Genomic DNA, 17,069 nt, shown 5'->3' with positions numbered 1-17,069 from the left:
CGGTCACCAATTAATTTTAAAATACACATAGTGATCTGCTTTTCTTCTGGTGAAGCCAAGTCCCCATATAAATGTATCAAATTTCTGATACCACATCCTTGGTGATTGTTTTAACCCATACAGAGACTTCTTTAACTTGCATACCAGTTTTTTCTTACCCTTCACTACAAAGCCTTCATGTTGCTTCATGTAGTTTTCCTCTTCCAGATCCCCATGAAGAAATGTTGTCTTCACATCCATCTGTTCTACCTCAAAATCAAAAGCAGCAGCAACAGATAAAAGTAATCTAATAGAAGTTACCTAGGTAACAGGAGAAAAAATATCACCAAAATCAATTCCTGGCACCTGGGAATAACCTTTTGCTACCAACCGAGCTTTCTATTTCTCCACCTTTCCTTTTGCATTTGTCTTCTTCTTGAACACCCATTTGCTACCAATGGGTTTCCTTCCAGCCGGAAAATCCACCAAATCCCAAGCCTCATTTTTGTGCAAAGATGCCATTTCATCAACCATGGCCTCTTTCCAGAGTTTTCCATCCTTTGCATCTACTACTTCCTTCACAGTTCTGGGATCATCATCAGTAGTAGATAAAGCAAAATTTGAACATAAAGCAGATGGACTATACCTTTCTGGTTGCCTTCTTTCTCGAACTGATCTTCTCGCACCCGGAGTTTTTGGCTCTTCATCTTTTGATTCCTCCTCTGTTGTAGAGTCAGATTATTCCTCCTTTAGCTCAAACTCTATCTTCTCAGGTTCCTTTGGTTGGACTTCATGTTTAGTAAGATCTTTCACCTCTCTGAACACCACATCTCGGTTGTACACAACCTTCCTTGTTACTGTATTCCAAAGCTTATAACCCTTTAAACCATCCTTATACCAAATAAATATGCACTTTTCAGATTTACTATCCAACTTGGTTCATTTCTCCTTTAGAACATGTACATATGCATCACATATAAATACCCTCAGATGTGAAAGAGAGGGTTTCTTACCAGTCCATACCACTTGTGGAGTTTTATCCTCCAATGCTGATGAAGGTGATCTGTTGCCCAGGTAACATGTTGTCTCCACCGCCTCTGCCCAGAATTCTTGTCCTAACCTAGCACCACTGAGCATGATTCTTTCCCTTTCCATCAACGTCTTGTTCATTCTTTCTGCAACTCCATTTTGCTGAGGTGTATATGGAGTAGTCTTTTGTCATGCTATACCACACTTCTTACAGAATTCTTCAAATTCCTTACTACAAAACTCTCCGCCGTTATCTGTCCTCAGCACCTTTATCTTCTTCTCTGTTTGGTTTTCCACTAGAGCCTTGAATTCTTTAAACATGTCAAAAACTTCAGATTTCTTCTTAAGGAAATATATCCATGTATTCCTTGAGAAGTCATCTATAAATGATACATAGTACATAGAATTACCCATGCTACCTTGCAGCTTGTACAGAGTTCCAATCCGAACTCCCCACATCAATACCAGTGCTCCTTGAACCATCTTGGAAGTATCCTTCTCGAACACTATTTTTACACCTGCATCATCCAACTTGCTTATAGAAATCAGATTTATGACCAATGCGGGAATATGTAGAAAACCTGGAAGTGTTCTAACCCTTCCACCTTGCAACTTCAACTTTACTTTTCCGTGACCAATGGTTCTAGCCTTCCTATCATCCCCTAAGAAGACATCACCACCATCATATTTCTCATACTCGCAGAACCACTCTATATAGGGAGTGAACTGAAAGGATGCACCTGAGTCAATCAACCATGCCTCATGATCTACATGTGTACTTGAAGAAGCCAAGTACACATCCCCACCTTCATCTGAGGTGGTTTTCGTCTCTGCAGAAGGAGCATCATTAGATCCCTTTCCTTTATCAGGAGCTTTAGATTTATAGTCCCTTTTGTAGTGTCCTTCCTTTCTGCATTTCTAGCACACCACCTTTACAGGTTTTCCTGGAGATTTAGATCTCCCACTCGATGGCTTATTTTTGTTTCTGTTCTGGGACCGTCCTCGTACAGACAAGGCATCACCATTCTGGATCTCTGTATTTTTTCGTCTCATCTCCTCCGTCAGCAAGGATGAGACTATTTCATCAAACTGTAAGGAAGTTGCATTGCTACCTATTGCAATAACCAGACTATCCCACGAATCTGGTAGAGAACACAACAAATTGATGCACTTATCTTCATTTGAAATTTTAATATCAATAGATGCTAACTGACTTACCACAGTATTAAATGCGTTCAAATGCTCTGTCACCGAGTCTCCATCTTTCATCCTCAGGTTATACAACTTTTTGCGCAGGAATAGTTTATTCACCAGAGACTTAGATTGGTACAATGTCCCTAACTTGTCCCACAAAGCCTTCACCGTAACTTCCCCTGATACATTCAGCAATACTGAATCTAAGACACACAATCGTATTGTGCTATTTGCCTTCTGATCCAACTTCTTCCATTCTTCATCGAACACTCTCATTGGTTTAGAACCTGCATCTACCATGATCCACTGATCTTTATCCACCAACAGATCCTCCATCTTGATTTTCCACAACTCAAAACCCTGACCATTAAATTTCTCGATCTCTATCTTTCCACTGCTCGCCATCCTCTTTCACCACCATAATCGATCTCGCAGATCTCCCACTAAATAGGGTCTACCACAAGCCCGAGTGAAAACCCTCAGCAACAATGGCATCCCCTTCAAGCCAAAACAGCTCTGATACCAAATGTAGGTTTTAACCCCATACAAAGATTACCTGCACACGAATTCTAAAACATAGAAAATAAACAATACGAGAGCATAACACATAAAACACATATACACAGAGATTTTTCCCTAGATCCCAAAACTGGGACAACCAGCTTGACTTTTCATTATGTTCCTTTCAATGTTATAATACATATTTATACATGCCGAAGCATCCAATACCATGGACTGAAAACCATCGCATCCAAAACCATGGACCGAAAACCATCGCGTCCAAAAACATGTGAGAAAATCATGCACAAAACCATAGGTGGGTCCGCCCAACCTAACATAGATTCCAAAACCAAAATTTTTCGGGCGCTACCCTGGACCCCATAGAGTGGGGTTACGCACCCCTCAAACCCCCTGTGACCCCTCTGCTACGTAATCGGCACAACGAAGGGGGGACTCTGCCCCCCCTCTAACCCCCTGGTTAACTATGTGGACTAGTCATGGAAAGAATATAACACAACCCAACAAGTGCTTATTTTATTGAGAATGTGTTGTAATGGTTATAGTGTTTGCTTCATTCATGTGGACTATTATGTTGGATGTTCGATGAGAAATTCTTGTTTTTCTATGTATTTATTAGGGTGGTACTATTACCTCTCTCCTAGAGGCTCACTTTATTTCCCCTCTTCGGTAGAAGAACCTTGATGCACTTGCAACTAAACATTCACCAAGCACATTAGCTTTCTTTTCGAGGACACATATGTGATTCTCTGTCTTGTTAACAGTTAAAGCCGAGGCATATATTTAATTATACGAAAGTCGGGCCATATTCTGGATGGGGCTCCTATCCCAAATGGTGTGAGGTCTATCTGGGACCGCATATCGGGGACACCCCCTTGAATGTTGATAGGTCCAGTACTGTCAACATTTATGGCACTAGAAGGACGACAGCCAGATCTTTATGGTTGATAACTCCACCCACCTACACATACTTCTTATGTATAAGGAATCAACATTCCCATCACTTCTCTAACTCATATTCCTAAAGCAGATGTTTCGTCTCAGCCCATCCCTGAATAAATTTGTGAGATTTCTTACGACCACATCTAGGAAATTTGACCCATAACCTGTAAGTTTGCAAAGGATATCGGATTGATTCCTGGAGCACATAATCTTCCTTATTTTCAAATAAAGAAGAAACCACTCCCAATGGAATAGTGGTGTCTACAATACTATATTTGGTTTTCACTACTCTCGAAGAGTTAGCAGAATCTACAGAAAAAATAGAGCAACCTCAATATTTTAACAAGGGTGACAGGGACAACATTGCACTTTCATATGACACTTTCTACGGGTTAGGAAGATATGAAGAAGAGGAAGAAGATCCCTTATATTTTGAAGAAGAGGAGGAGGATATAGGTGAAGACATAGCAAACCAAGTTCCGGATTGGATGACTTAGGGTCCACTTTCCCTTCGAGATATTTTACATAATATACCAAGACACCCGGAAAAGTTAACAAATTATGACCCTGACAAGGTGCTCAAAGAGAAAGACCATTTGGTCTACCTACACCCGCAAATGCTCAAGGTACATTATGATGATTTTTCATGTAGACTCTTTCCTTGTACCTTAGATAGTAAAGCAGATACTTGGTACCATAGTCTTCCTCTGACTTCAATTCAGAATTGGAGGGGGTTTAAAAAGTTGTTCATTGAAAAGTTCGGGTATGACAAAACTCCAACCATGTTATTAAAAAAGTTAGGGAATCTGAATATGGGGGGGAAATAAAAGGTGAAGGACTTTAATCATAGGTTCAATTGAATATTGAACCAATTCCCTCCAGATATGACACCTCATAACTTGACCACAATTGATTATTATACTTCTGCCTTACGAGTAAGCATTTCACAATTTGTAAAGAGAACAGCGAACGAAACTTTGGCTCAGAATTTCAAACAATCCATTGTTTTTTAGAAGGACTTGAGTGCAATCAGAGTCATCGTTGATAATGATTCATCCAAATACTCCAAGGATATATGTAAAAGGTCTCACGCTTATTCAAAAAAGGAAAAAGATAAAGAAGTTATTGATCTAGAAAGCTTGACCTACACTATCAATAATTTTTCCAATGAAATGGCAGAAATGAAGCAAAGGAAAAGCAAGACCATTGTCAGCTACAAGTCCCCAAAGTTTAAATTCCTTAAGAAGTTCAATAATAGCAGCAACAACAATAGTCATCCGGTTAAGTCTGTATAGAGCTCGAATGTCGTGTTGAATGTCGAGCGTATGGGTATGGACCAATATTGTTCTTTTCACCAAGAATATCATTCAAAAAATACATGCCCACATTGGAATCATAACATGAATTCTCTAGATGTGCATATTATTGACTCAATGATTGTAGATGAGCAGACTGAACAAATAGAAGAAAATTAAGAACCTGAGGTGGCTAAAAACACTGGAAATGTCGAACACACAATTAATACTTTTGGTTGTTCGTTCAACACTAAAAAGAAAAACACCAAAGAACCATCACCGAATGAGGCCCCCACTTATAAGAAAAACAACTGATATAAATTATGAAGTCAAGGGCATGTTCCTAAACAAGAGATTACAAGGAAAAAATTGAAAAACATTTGTTAAGAAAACTCACTCCGCTCGTCAGCCAAGCTCCAAACAAGTCTAGAGACGCTACCAATAAAAAGAACACTTCTGCCAACACTAAAAGCAAGAACATCACACTGGAAGTTACAGGAAAATTCACTCCTCTATACACTTCGGTAATCCCCGTTGCACTTGACTACAACATAGTCAAGGATATGATGAAAGCTCGTGCAAATATTTCAATATTTGACCTCACAAGAATAGAAAGCCAGCGGGAAATTCTTGTTTGGGCCCTTGATCAGACCTCATTAGGTAATAATGCTTCTTCCATGAGGGTATCTAGTAAGTCTTTTGGTCTCCTCGAGGTAGTCGTTAACGCTACAACATTAGAAGCTAATAATCTTTGCCCTATGTTTCTATTGACTTTCGAAATTTTCAATTACAATGTTCACAATTGTTTAGTTGATTCTGGTGCATCCATGAATGTAATGCTACTATTTTTTGAAAAGAAAATAAATTCCAAATGGGACAAAATGGAGGCACATATTATTCAACTGGACAGATATTTGGTCTAGGCTATTGGTGAAATTAGAAATGTGCTTATCAGATTATCTAAAGATGATCGAGTTCACCAATGTATAAATATCATAATTGTGGACATACCAGAAGCATATGCTTTACTGCTTAGTAGATATTGGTTGAGAAAATTACAATGGTATTTTGCAACTAAATGGTCACATTTGTGGCTTTTGTATAGGGGAAAGAACAATCAAATATGGGTGGAAACAGAACCTTACATGAAATACACGGCTACATCCTTCGAAGGGAAAAATGAGTCAGTCACTTTTGTCAATCTAATTTTTAGTAATTTCTTTTTGGAAACTGGCCTTGGGTGTTATCTCTCATAGCCATCACTGATTCCACCAGATACACAATTGGATCTCCTTCCTTGTTCTCCGGCTAGTGAAAATGATTTATGTAATATAGATGTACATAGCATTTCTAGCAATAATAGTAGAAATTGTACAAAAAATAGATTCGTAGCTTGTAAATTTTGGACTCTTCACTTTGATGGTTCTAAGGCGCAGGACGATTCCAAAGCCAGTTGTGTCCTTACAGACCTGCAAAAAAAGAAACATGTACTTTCATGTTTTCTGAAGTTCAAGAACACTAATAACACTACAGAATACGAAGCACTTGTACTTGCATTGAAGAAAGTTATCGACCTAAATGTAGAGTTTCTGAAGGTAATTGATGGGCCTCTAAATTAGACATAAATTAAGGCCCATGCCTCTAAATTAAACATAAATTAAGGCTTATGACCATCCTTCAGCACATTAAACCTCTCTTTTTGCATTAGATAATGTATTTTTAATTTTAATATATTCATTAGGAAGGTTTATGAATAATTGCACATTTGTGCCTAATATTATTTATTTTTGTGGAATATTATGAGAATATTGGGTTGATTATGAAGATTTGGAAGAGGAGATAATTTAGGGACTTTCTCCCTACTACAAGAGGATCAATATTAAATAATAAATCAACAAGATATTATGGAATTATGGCACAGTTTGTGGAACTCCAATGATTGAGAAAATCCAGGAATGTGTTCCCTCCCATTTAATGCAGATTCCTAGTATCGGGAACCAGATCCACTAATCAAGGGATTTTGGTGGGGAAATCTTCCTCCATTCATGGAGATTGATTCCTAATCATTTTTTATAAGTACCAAGTTGAATTTGCCTCTAGGGGGAGATTTTTATTAGTGTTCTTGTGGAGAGAACTCGTATTTCTGAAACTCCATTGTATTTTCTTGCAGGGATGTAATTGTATTGACGAAAATAATGAAGATCGGTGTCATGTTCAGCTTGTAAATCTTGTTCTCCTCCATAGGTCTCTCAGTTTCCTTGGGCTTGGCTATCCCAGGAGCCTTAGAGCCCCTTTGAATCATTTTATTTCCTTCTTTTCACTTCTTATTCACATGCATCTTTTTTTTTTTCCTTCTATTTCTGCATTTAGTATTAATGATTTTTTGTTGTAGGATTGGGTTAAATGGTTGATGTAAGTTCTTTTTCAGGATCAAAAGCATAATTTCATCCTTGGAAAACATTTGGAAGGTCATAGTAATCATTGAGCTACTTGAATTAGTCTTCTTATTCCCAAATCTAGATTTTTGGAACTCCTTTGTGGCAACTAGCAGTAAATTTCTGCTATATTTTAGAGCATGTTAAAGAGCTTCAATCGAGTTGGTTCCACTTGAATTAGATCAAAAACACATTCTAGTTCATAACAAAAATTACCCCATTTCATTTTCACTTGATTTACTAGCTCACTAGTTCTAGAATTTCTAGATTTTCGACTAGTAATTTTCTGCTATTTTTTAGCATGGGTTAACAGAGGTCTTTTTGAGTGATCCCACTTGGAATGGTGACCTAAGACATCCTAGTAAATAAAAAAAGTTGTCCCATCCAATTTGGATTTTATTTTCTTGTTCATTCGATGAATTATAATTCCATATAGAAAATTTGTAACATCTTGTAGTAAAACAGGAGATCATGTAGGAGAACTAGGGGATCCTATAGGGGAACTAGTACATCCTGTAGGAAATCCTGTAGCGGACTGTTTTGAGCCTGAATTGAGAAAAATCATCAGTGAAGCTAGGATTAGGCCCCTGCTTGACCTCCAAGCCATCAAAATCATTGTACCCCTCTTCCTCCACACCTGTGTCCCCTGCCAAAGATCAAAGAAAGATTAGCATTTGCATTTATAAAGCAAAAAGATTAAAAAAATGATTTCTTTTTTTTTACACATGCACATAGTAGTTAGTACTCTCTAGATCAGATTTCATGCTTAGATTAGTTAAAACATCACATGTGACAAATAGGGTTAAAATAGGGTTCTTTTGCAAGCAAAGTGTGTTAATAAGTAGATAGAGGATTTCATGTTACTTTACAAGCATTTTAAAATTCAGTCTTTCATTCTTGCAAATAGGCAACATTTATTTTCTCTCGTGATAGCATAGGAAGGACACACTGTATGCTGCACATATAGTGTCGATACCTCTTAAGTTTGTATGAACCTCGGGTTGATAATTAAAGTCGGTAGAATTGGGATTTGCAACCTTCTTGTTGCAATATTGAGGCTCATCAGTAATTGGTGACTTAAAAGTAGTCACTCGTCAGGTACGAGATACTATACATTGTGTTTCACCTCATCTCAAAAACTACCAATAGGAGGTATGGTGTTTAATAAACCATTTTAAAGCTTTCAATATTGTTTCCATTTCAAGAGTTATAAACGCAACGGTAGATACATTAATTCATAAGGAAGACCATTATTTAAAAAGAAGGGTAAAAGAAGCAATTGAAATCGAAAAATCCTCCAATAATATGAATAAAGACGATGGACTAAAGTTAAGTGACACCTGAAAACCCCTATTAAATAAAATAAAAAAGCAATAAACATAATAATAAATAAATAATAATAATAATAATAAATAAATAATAGATTTATTTTATTTGAAATTTAAATAATAAATTATATATATATATATATAAACAATAGTATAATAAAATTATAACTAAATAAATAAATAATAATAATATATTATAATAAATAAATAAAAATAAATTAATAAATAAATAAATAATAATAATAATAATAATATAAATAATAGATTTATTTTATTTGAAATTTAAATAATAAATATATATATATATATATATATATATATATATATATATATATAAACAATAATATAATAAAAGTATAACTAAATAAATAAATAATAATAATATATAATAAATATAATAAATACCTATCTAAATAAATAGGTATTTATTAAAAATAATAATAAATAAATAATAGATTTATTTTATTTGAAATATAAATAATAAATTATATATATATATATATGTGTGTGTGTGTAAAAACAATAATATAATAAAATTATAACTAAATAAATAAATAATAATAATATATAATAAATACATATCTAAATAAATAAATTAAATAAGTATTAATTAATTTACCATCTATAAGCTGACTTCTAATGAAGACAACAACAATATTTTCAAATAACTATTAATAAGCTCCGTAATTTTCACGCTCTCTCTTCTCAAAAACAAATCTCATTGCCTTGATGATGGACTCACTAAGCTAGTTCAAAACGTTGGTTTCAAAACCGTTCATAGGTTTTTCCTCAAAATAAAAATTTTCTATTGAAATTCTATATAAAGAATATTTAACCAAAAATGTCACTAACTTATGTGTTTTCAATTATGACAAGTAGATACTACACTTTATGGTGAATGTTGATGTATTTAAATATGCTTCCATAGAGGAGTATGATCACGAGCGGGTTCTGTGAGAAGAAACTCAATCACTGAAAGGAAACACTATGCTAAAAGATGTGGTGTGTCTGGAGAAGTTATATGACTTGCAAAACCATTTTAGAGGGCCAACAAGCACAAAGACTCAAATTTCAAATCTTGCATCTAAACAACCCAATTTGGGAACCCCACAAGGTTTGAAGTATGTTAATCTCGATACATGTTGTTCCCCGAAAGAGAGACAAGCATTTATTCATCTATTCAAGAAGTATTGGTATGTGTTCACTTGGACATATGATGATTTAAAGACTTATGATACCTACATCATCCATCATGTCGTTCCTATAAAAGAAGGGGTGAAAACATTCCAGTAGAAACTATGAAAATTTCATCCAACACTAAAGCCCCTTATTCAAAGGGAATTGAGAAATTTGTTAGATGCTCATATCATCTTTAAAGTCAGATATTCCACGTGGGTGTCCAACTTGATCCCAGTAAGAAAGAATTCTGGTGAAATACGTCTATGTCTTGATTTATGAAATCTTAATCGGGCTTCTGATAAAGAAAACTATCCAATGCCATCCATGGAGCAGATACTCCAGATAGTATCTGGGTCTGAAATGTTTTCACTACTAGATGGATTTTCAGGTTATAATCAAGTGCTTGTAGTAGAACCGGATAGGTTGAAGACTATGTTCCGGACTAAATGGGGAATGTTCGCATTCAAAAGAATGTCGTTTGGACTAATCAATGTTGGTGCAACTTTTCAAAGAGTGATGGACATCACCTTTTGTGGCCTTATAGGTTAGAGCATTATTTTCTACTTAGATGATGTCACTGTATTTTCTAAGAAAAGGTCAGATCATGTATGTCATCTAAAGAATATATTAAAGTGGTGTTAGAAGTACGGAATTTCTCAGAACCCCAAGAAGAGTGTCTTTGGTGTGTCTGAAGGGATCCTACTAGGGCACATCATAGCAAAGAGAGGTATCAAGATTGACCCCAAGAGGGTCAAGGCTATCACATAGATCCCATTCCCAGTGAATAAGAAAGCCATGCATTCTTTCTTAGCGAAAATCAATTTCCTCAAAAAATTCATCTCTGATTACGCACAAATAGTCAAGCCCATACATCAAATGGTTAAGAAATAAGAAGTATATAAGTGAGACAAACATGAGAAACACACTTTTTCTTGGATTAAACAGGATATTGTTGATGCACCCGCACTTTTCAGTCTAGACTATAGTAACGATTTCCTGCTCTATACATTTGCTTCAGATTTATTGATTTTTGTTGTATTAACCCAAAAGGACAATGAAGGAAATTAGCAACCTATATCTTTTATGAGCACTAGTCTACAGGGACAAGAATTAAAGTACTATACCATTGATAATAAAAAAAATCCAATATATAAGGTAGTGAATTATTTCAAGCCCTACTTATTAAAATCTCACACCATTGTATTCATACCTCACCCATCAGTAACTACGTTACTTGTGCAATAAGAGTTGGGTGAGACGAGGGCTAATTGGGTGACTTGTCTTCAAGAATATGATCTGGATTTTAAACCAGTTCATACCATAAAGGGTCATGGTGTATGTAGACTAGCAGATGAAGCAAAGGATTCTTATGAATATGATCTCTTAGGATGGGAGTAGGAAATTGAAATGTACAATATTGATCCCATTCCTCAGTCAGCGTCCATAGTGCCTTGGTATGCATAGTTATGGAAGTTTTTGGAACATGGCACCTTGCCCTCACACTTATCGAGTAAATATAAATGGGAAATCTTCTTAAAGGCTTTATCATACAAACTGGTCCATGGAGTGCTTTTCTGGAAGCACCATAATGGAGTTTTTTCAAGGTTCGTTGAGGTGCAATATACGGAGAAGGTTTTGAAGGATCTACATGATGGACAGATAGGTTGCCACTATGTAGATGACACCATAGCACACAAAATCATGAGGGTTGGTTATTATTGGCCCACTCTTTTTAAGAACACTCACACCTATGTCCACAAGTTCCAAGCTTGTCAAAAATGTGTCAGTCGTGATCAAAGGTCAGTCTTCCCACTGCCCCCAATAGTAGTCGAAGAACCATTCCAACAGTGGGGCCTTGATGTTATCGAAGAGATTCTTCCATGATCATCAAAGCAGAACAAGTATATCCTCATAGCTATAGACTATTTCACCCAGTGGTCGGAAGCAGTTCCACTCAAACAAGTAAATGACTAGGAAGTCATTCATTTTATACAACAGAACATCATCGCTAGGTTTGGCATTCCTACATCACTTGTCTTTGATAATGAAACCTACTTCTCATCATTGAAAATTTATAAGTTTGAATTGGAAAATGGGATTTTTCTCAAGAATTAATCTAATTATTATCCTTAGCTAAATGATCTAGTTGAATCGACAAATAAATATCTTATTCGCATCATTAAGAATACCATTTCTTTGAAAAGAAGAGGTGGCATATTGCTTTGACTAATTCCCTTTGGGCTAATCATGTTACCCCTAAGCCTTCTCTGGAAATCTCACCATGTTTTCTGGTGTATGGTAAAGAAGTTATCTTGTGTCTGAACATGTACCTCCCAACCTTGCAACTCTTTCAAGAGTCATAAGGTAAACATTTCCTACTAGTTTAGAATAGGATAGACACTTTTCTAAAGCTTGAGGAAGATTGGCTCAAACCCAAGGACCGATTTGTAGTGCATTAAAATCATATATAGCGTTGGTTTGATAGAAAATCTACAGGGACAAAGAGCTTTGATGTGGGTGAACTAGTTCTGATATGGGATAAACCCCATGAATACAAAGGTAAACATAAAAAGTTTCAACCATTTTCAATTGGACCATTCACAGTTGAAGAGAAACTCGGCCACAACGCTTTCAAGCTCAAATATTTGGATGGGAGACTTGACCCCCTACCCGTTAATGTCTGATATCTCAAGAATTATTTTCAATAGCATCTACAGGCTACAGTTCCTGTACATATTGTTTTGTGTCTTTTCTTTCTTTGTTTGTTTTGTTTTGTCAGTTCTAAGTTTCATGTCTTTTTATGTCCTATTGTGTTGGCAATTATACATAAATAATACTTGTGTGCTAAAGTGCATGGCCCAAGGAATTTGTAGTGCAATAAAAGAGGAATGTGACAACTTCAATGCTTGGATATCTGTTTATTCTCCTTCTTTTTTTGGGAAAAAAAAAGGGCATGGGTTGATCTAAGGCTAGATAGAAAATATGATTCATCCAATACGAGAACCTTGGGAGAACCTATTAGACTTGTTCTTATGCTAGTGTTTGAACCACTGGAATTGGTATATGTCTACTTGTATGTTAATTATTTTCTAATCTAGTAGAGAAGGAATAAGGGGGAAATCTAAAGTGAGCAAACCTAAATCAAAGGTATTAAAATACTTCTATGAAGGGGAAACCTCCTCTACTCTCAATAAGTCGGGATCCCTCTTCTACCCGTGAGAAAAAAAAATAAGTTCCAATGCATAGTTCTACTAAATAAATAAATAAATACTGAAATAAGAGAAAGGATTCTTGCATAGGGAGGTGAAGCAAGCGACCTCGTCGGGGTACTATCCAGGCTCACTGGCAACGAAGTATTATTTATGCCTCTGAAGTGACTTTGTCGGGGTATTATCCAGGCCTGCTAGTCATAGAGAAACACCAGAGATAAAAACTCACTTTGAAAAACATAAACTTGTCGCACACATTACCCTTCCCAGGCCGAAATGGTTTTGATACGGTGTATCTTTATGTGTGTTCAATCAAGTAGAGAAAAGTAATATGATATGTGTAAAAACGAGTCAAAAAGGGGAACTTGTGGCAATCAATAAGTTCTAAAGTTCCAACCCTTAGCTAAAATCTATTCCCAGATTGAGAATTGGAAGTCCGCCTAGTGTGTCACCAAGTGTTGTCGTTGCTACAACACCCTCCAAAATTTCGCTACATTTGAATTTTGGAGTCTACCTCATTATCGCATCGAGTGTCACTTTGGTCTTCAAGTGTCGTTATGTGTTGATTAATATGTTTTGAGTTTTTTTTTTGTTTTTAAGTGTCGTCACATTGATTTGAATATCCTTGTATGCATTTCATGGTAATAACACCTTTCTTGTTGTAAATGACACTTTTGGGTCACAGTCACACACACTTCACTATTTATATTTGGGGAATGTGAATAAGGTGGCGTTTTGATGTATATTCATTGTTGGTTAGATTTTTCTAAGTTTTCTAAATGATTTAGTATGCGTCGCACTTGGTTTTATGTCCAAAACTCATCTTGTTTATTCCTTGACTAATCATCCACACTTAGACAAATTTTGGTTGAAAAGCGAGCCCATTAAGTCCAAGAGCTCATGATCACACTCCAAACCCTTGATGGGAGACCCTTCATTGTTTCTAAGTGCACCCTACACCCTCCATGAGAGTTGGGTGTGCTCCAAAAACATGAATCCCCTTCATTGTTCTGAATTATGCCCTCCAAGAATGACTAAGTCTTCCTAGAGTGCACTCCTTTGACTCAAAGAAGTGCACCCTCCATGAGTGCACTAGTGCATCCTAAAGACCCGAATCTTAGCCCTCCAATCTTCCCCTATGCACCATGTGTCCTCTTGAACTAATTGACTGCCCTGTCACACCCTGAAGGCACAAAGCCTAGCCTTCATCCTTCAGGAGTGTGCCTTGCACCCTCCTTGATCTCTCTTGATCACATGAGCACACTCTGAAGGCACAAAGATTCATCCTTCAGCATTCAGGAGTGCACCCTATGCCCTCCCTTTCTACCTTGAGTGCATAACACACTTGAGATGCCCAAAGCTTTTCCCTTCGTCCTCCAGCCTTGCAACATGTGCCCTGCCTTGACTTCCTTGCTTTTTAAGGTGCATGATAAAATCCCATAGCCTTGAAGCTCCTCCTTCTCAACCCTTTTGTCTCTCAAAGTGCACCCTTACACCCTGTAGCTCCCTTGATTGTTTTAGGCACACCAAAAAAGGCATGAAGAGTAAAATCTACATAAACCATGGTAGAGTAGGAGATTTTAAAATTGATGGTTGCTTGTTATGACTGATTACAGAAACAGGTTTTACAGGGACCTCATGGGAAGCACACACAAATAATATTGGGAAAAGAGGATAAATAAAGGAAGCACAAGAAGAACCAAGAATGCACTTGAAACTTGATGATCAAAGTACCATGAAGACTCCAATATTGAATACCCTTCAAAAGGTGGAAGCACCATGATTAGATGATGATAAAGAATAGACACAGTGGCATCCATGTCACCACTAAATCAAGTCCACATCATTAGTCATCATCATTCCCAATCATCCCAGAGAGTGAAGTGTCAAGTTCCAACATATGATGAAATGGAAGACAAAATATATTATTGTAATTATTGTAAAAGACAAGCAAGTAGAAGTCTAAGTGTTATAGACATTTTTGTGCCCTACAACTCCAAGCATGAAACGTCCATAAACCAAGGGCTCCTAAGTCCCTAAAAGTGTTGTTCTAACCCCTAAAGGAACAAGGTCAACAGGTTACAGCTTCTCCCAGAAGTTCTCCACCAGAAACTGCTCAGAATTGGTCAAAACAGGATCATTTCAGCTGCTCCACTGGCTAGGTGCATTGCATTGCACCTAAATACACTGTGAGGGTGCGTTGCATTTCAAAAGTCCCTTCTATGGGGTGTTATGGGCGAGAAATGACAAATGGCAGTGTCATTCCGCGAGGTGGAGAGACAATGCAAGCTTCCAGAATCTTCTCCTGTGACACTTGCCTCACTGAATTAGACCAAGGATGAGTAAGAGGCCTTCAGTCTCCAAGTGGAAGCAAGAACTGACAGAGAGAAGACACTAATCAAATCAAAAGCTGACTCATCCTCCTTACAGATATCTATATATGGATCCCTCATCCCAGAGATCCAGAGGCTGGAATTTTGCATATTGTAAGGAATTGATGTTGGTTTCTAGAGACAAACATCAGATTGTTGGGTGATTTATGCTTTGTTTGAGGTGAAGAGGGGCTTCTTTGCTGGGAGGTTGATGCTGGGTCGGAACCACTGTGCTCTTCTTATGTGATCTTACAGGTACTTTGTGAAGCTGGGCAAGCAAGGGAGCAGGTAGCTGGAGACTATCAAAGAAGAGAGGAATTGGATCAAAGGATTAGCGCAAGACACAGGTTGGTTCTTTCTATTCCTCTCTATCTATAATTCATAAAGGAAGTACAAAAGTAGTTTTTCTCTGTTTGTTTCTAAGGCAGCTGTCACACCTTAGTGGGATAGAGCAGTTCTAAATAGACACTTTTCCCGGTAACAAAATGGCGACTCCGCTGGGGAATGTCTAATTAGTTTGTTTGTGTATCTCTTTGTTGTTTGTTTCATAAACTTATAAGTAGCTTTCGAACTGCATTTGCCATAACAAATGCAAAGTAGATAACTGCTGCTTCAATCCATTCATTGGATCTATTTATGATTTAAACAACTGATTCACAAACTATCTGATTTCCCTTGTGATAGCTCTTAGATCCTCCTTAGATCTACCCCTGATTGTTGCATTACTGATTGCTTTTTACTCGGCCAAAAACCAAGGACTGAACTGCAAACTGTGACCCAGAACCCGGACAGAGTCTCATTTCTGGCCCAGCGCAGGTACTGTTAAGAGATTCTGAATTTCAGCGCACTTCCCGAGTGGACAACCTGCGCTGCATTTCAGATTCTCTGTGTTACAGGTGCGCTGATCAGACTGACTCTGTGCAGTTGTGGTTCTTGTGCTTCATTCTTTCCAGTTCTATCCCTGGATTTTGCTGCCTGTGATCAGTATATGTCTGTTTGAAACCTCTTTTCCTTGTTGTTATTCCGCCTCCTTTGTACAAAAGAACTGTAGATGTTTTTGTGTGTTTGTTGAGTCGTTTACAGTTTTCCATTGCAAAAGTAGAATAGTCATACTGTCGTCCTTTGATTTGGATCTGTCGCAAGTGTCGATTTCGATCATAGGAGAAAGTTTGATTACTGTTGATGGTCGATTATACTGTTACTATTACCTTTGGTCTGAATTTGAAATTTTCTAGTGTCAAGAACGAGTGTTCATTTCAAAATCGTAAGGTGTTGTAATCATCTCTGTTTTGGATTTCGAAAAAGAGCTTGTTTATATTTGTCGCTTGAAAAGAAATTCAGATTTGTACATCAACTTTCTTTTTAGCATCAATACTAAGAAAGTCGAAAACAAATACATGCATGTGCATTTGCATATAGACAGTCTGTTTGGCTTGATTTAGGAAAGTGCATTTACAGTGTGCTCTTTGCTCTTTGTGAAAAGATTGTGTCTTTCTTTTCCCCTTGTAGCTAGGATTTTCATTGCACAAAAGAGATAAAAGTTTGTTTATCATCTTTAGATTGCATTTTAGGAATTACATTTACATCT

The sequence above is a fragment of the Pinus tabuliformis genome, chromosome 8 (genome assembly GCF_031772625.1).
Source record: "Pinus tabuliformis cultivar Carrire ecotype Pingquan chromosome 8, CPIR1, whole genome shotgun sequence".
Classification (NCBI taxonomy): Eukaryota; Viridiplantae; Streptophyta; class Pinopsida; order Pinales; family Pinaceae; genus Pinus; species Pinus tabuliformis.
This window is presented reverse-complemented; position numbering follows the sequence as displayed.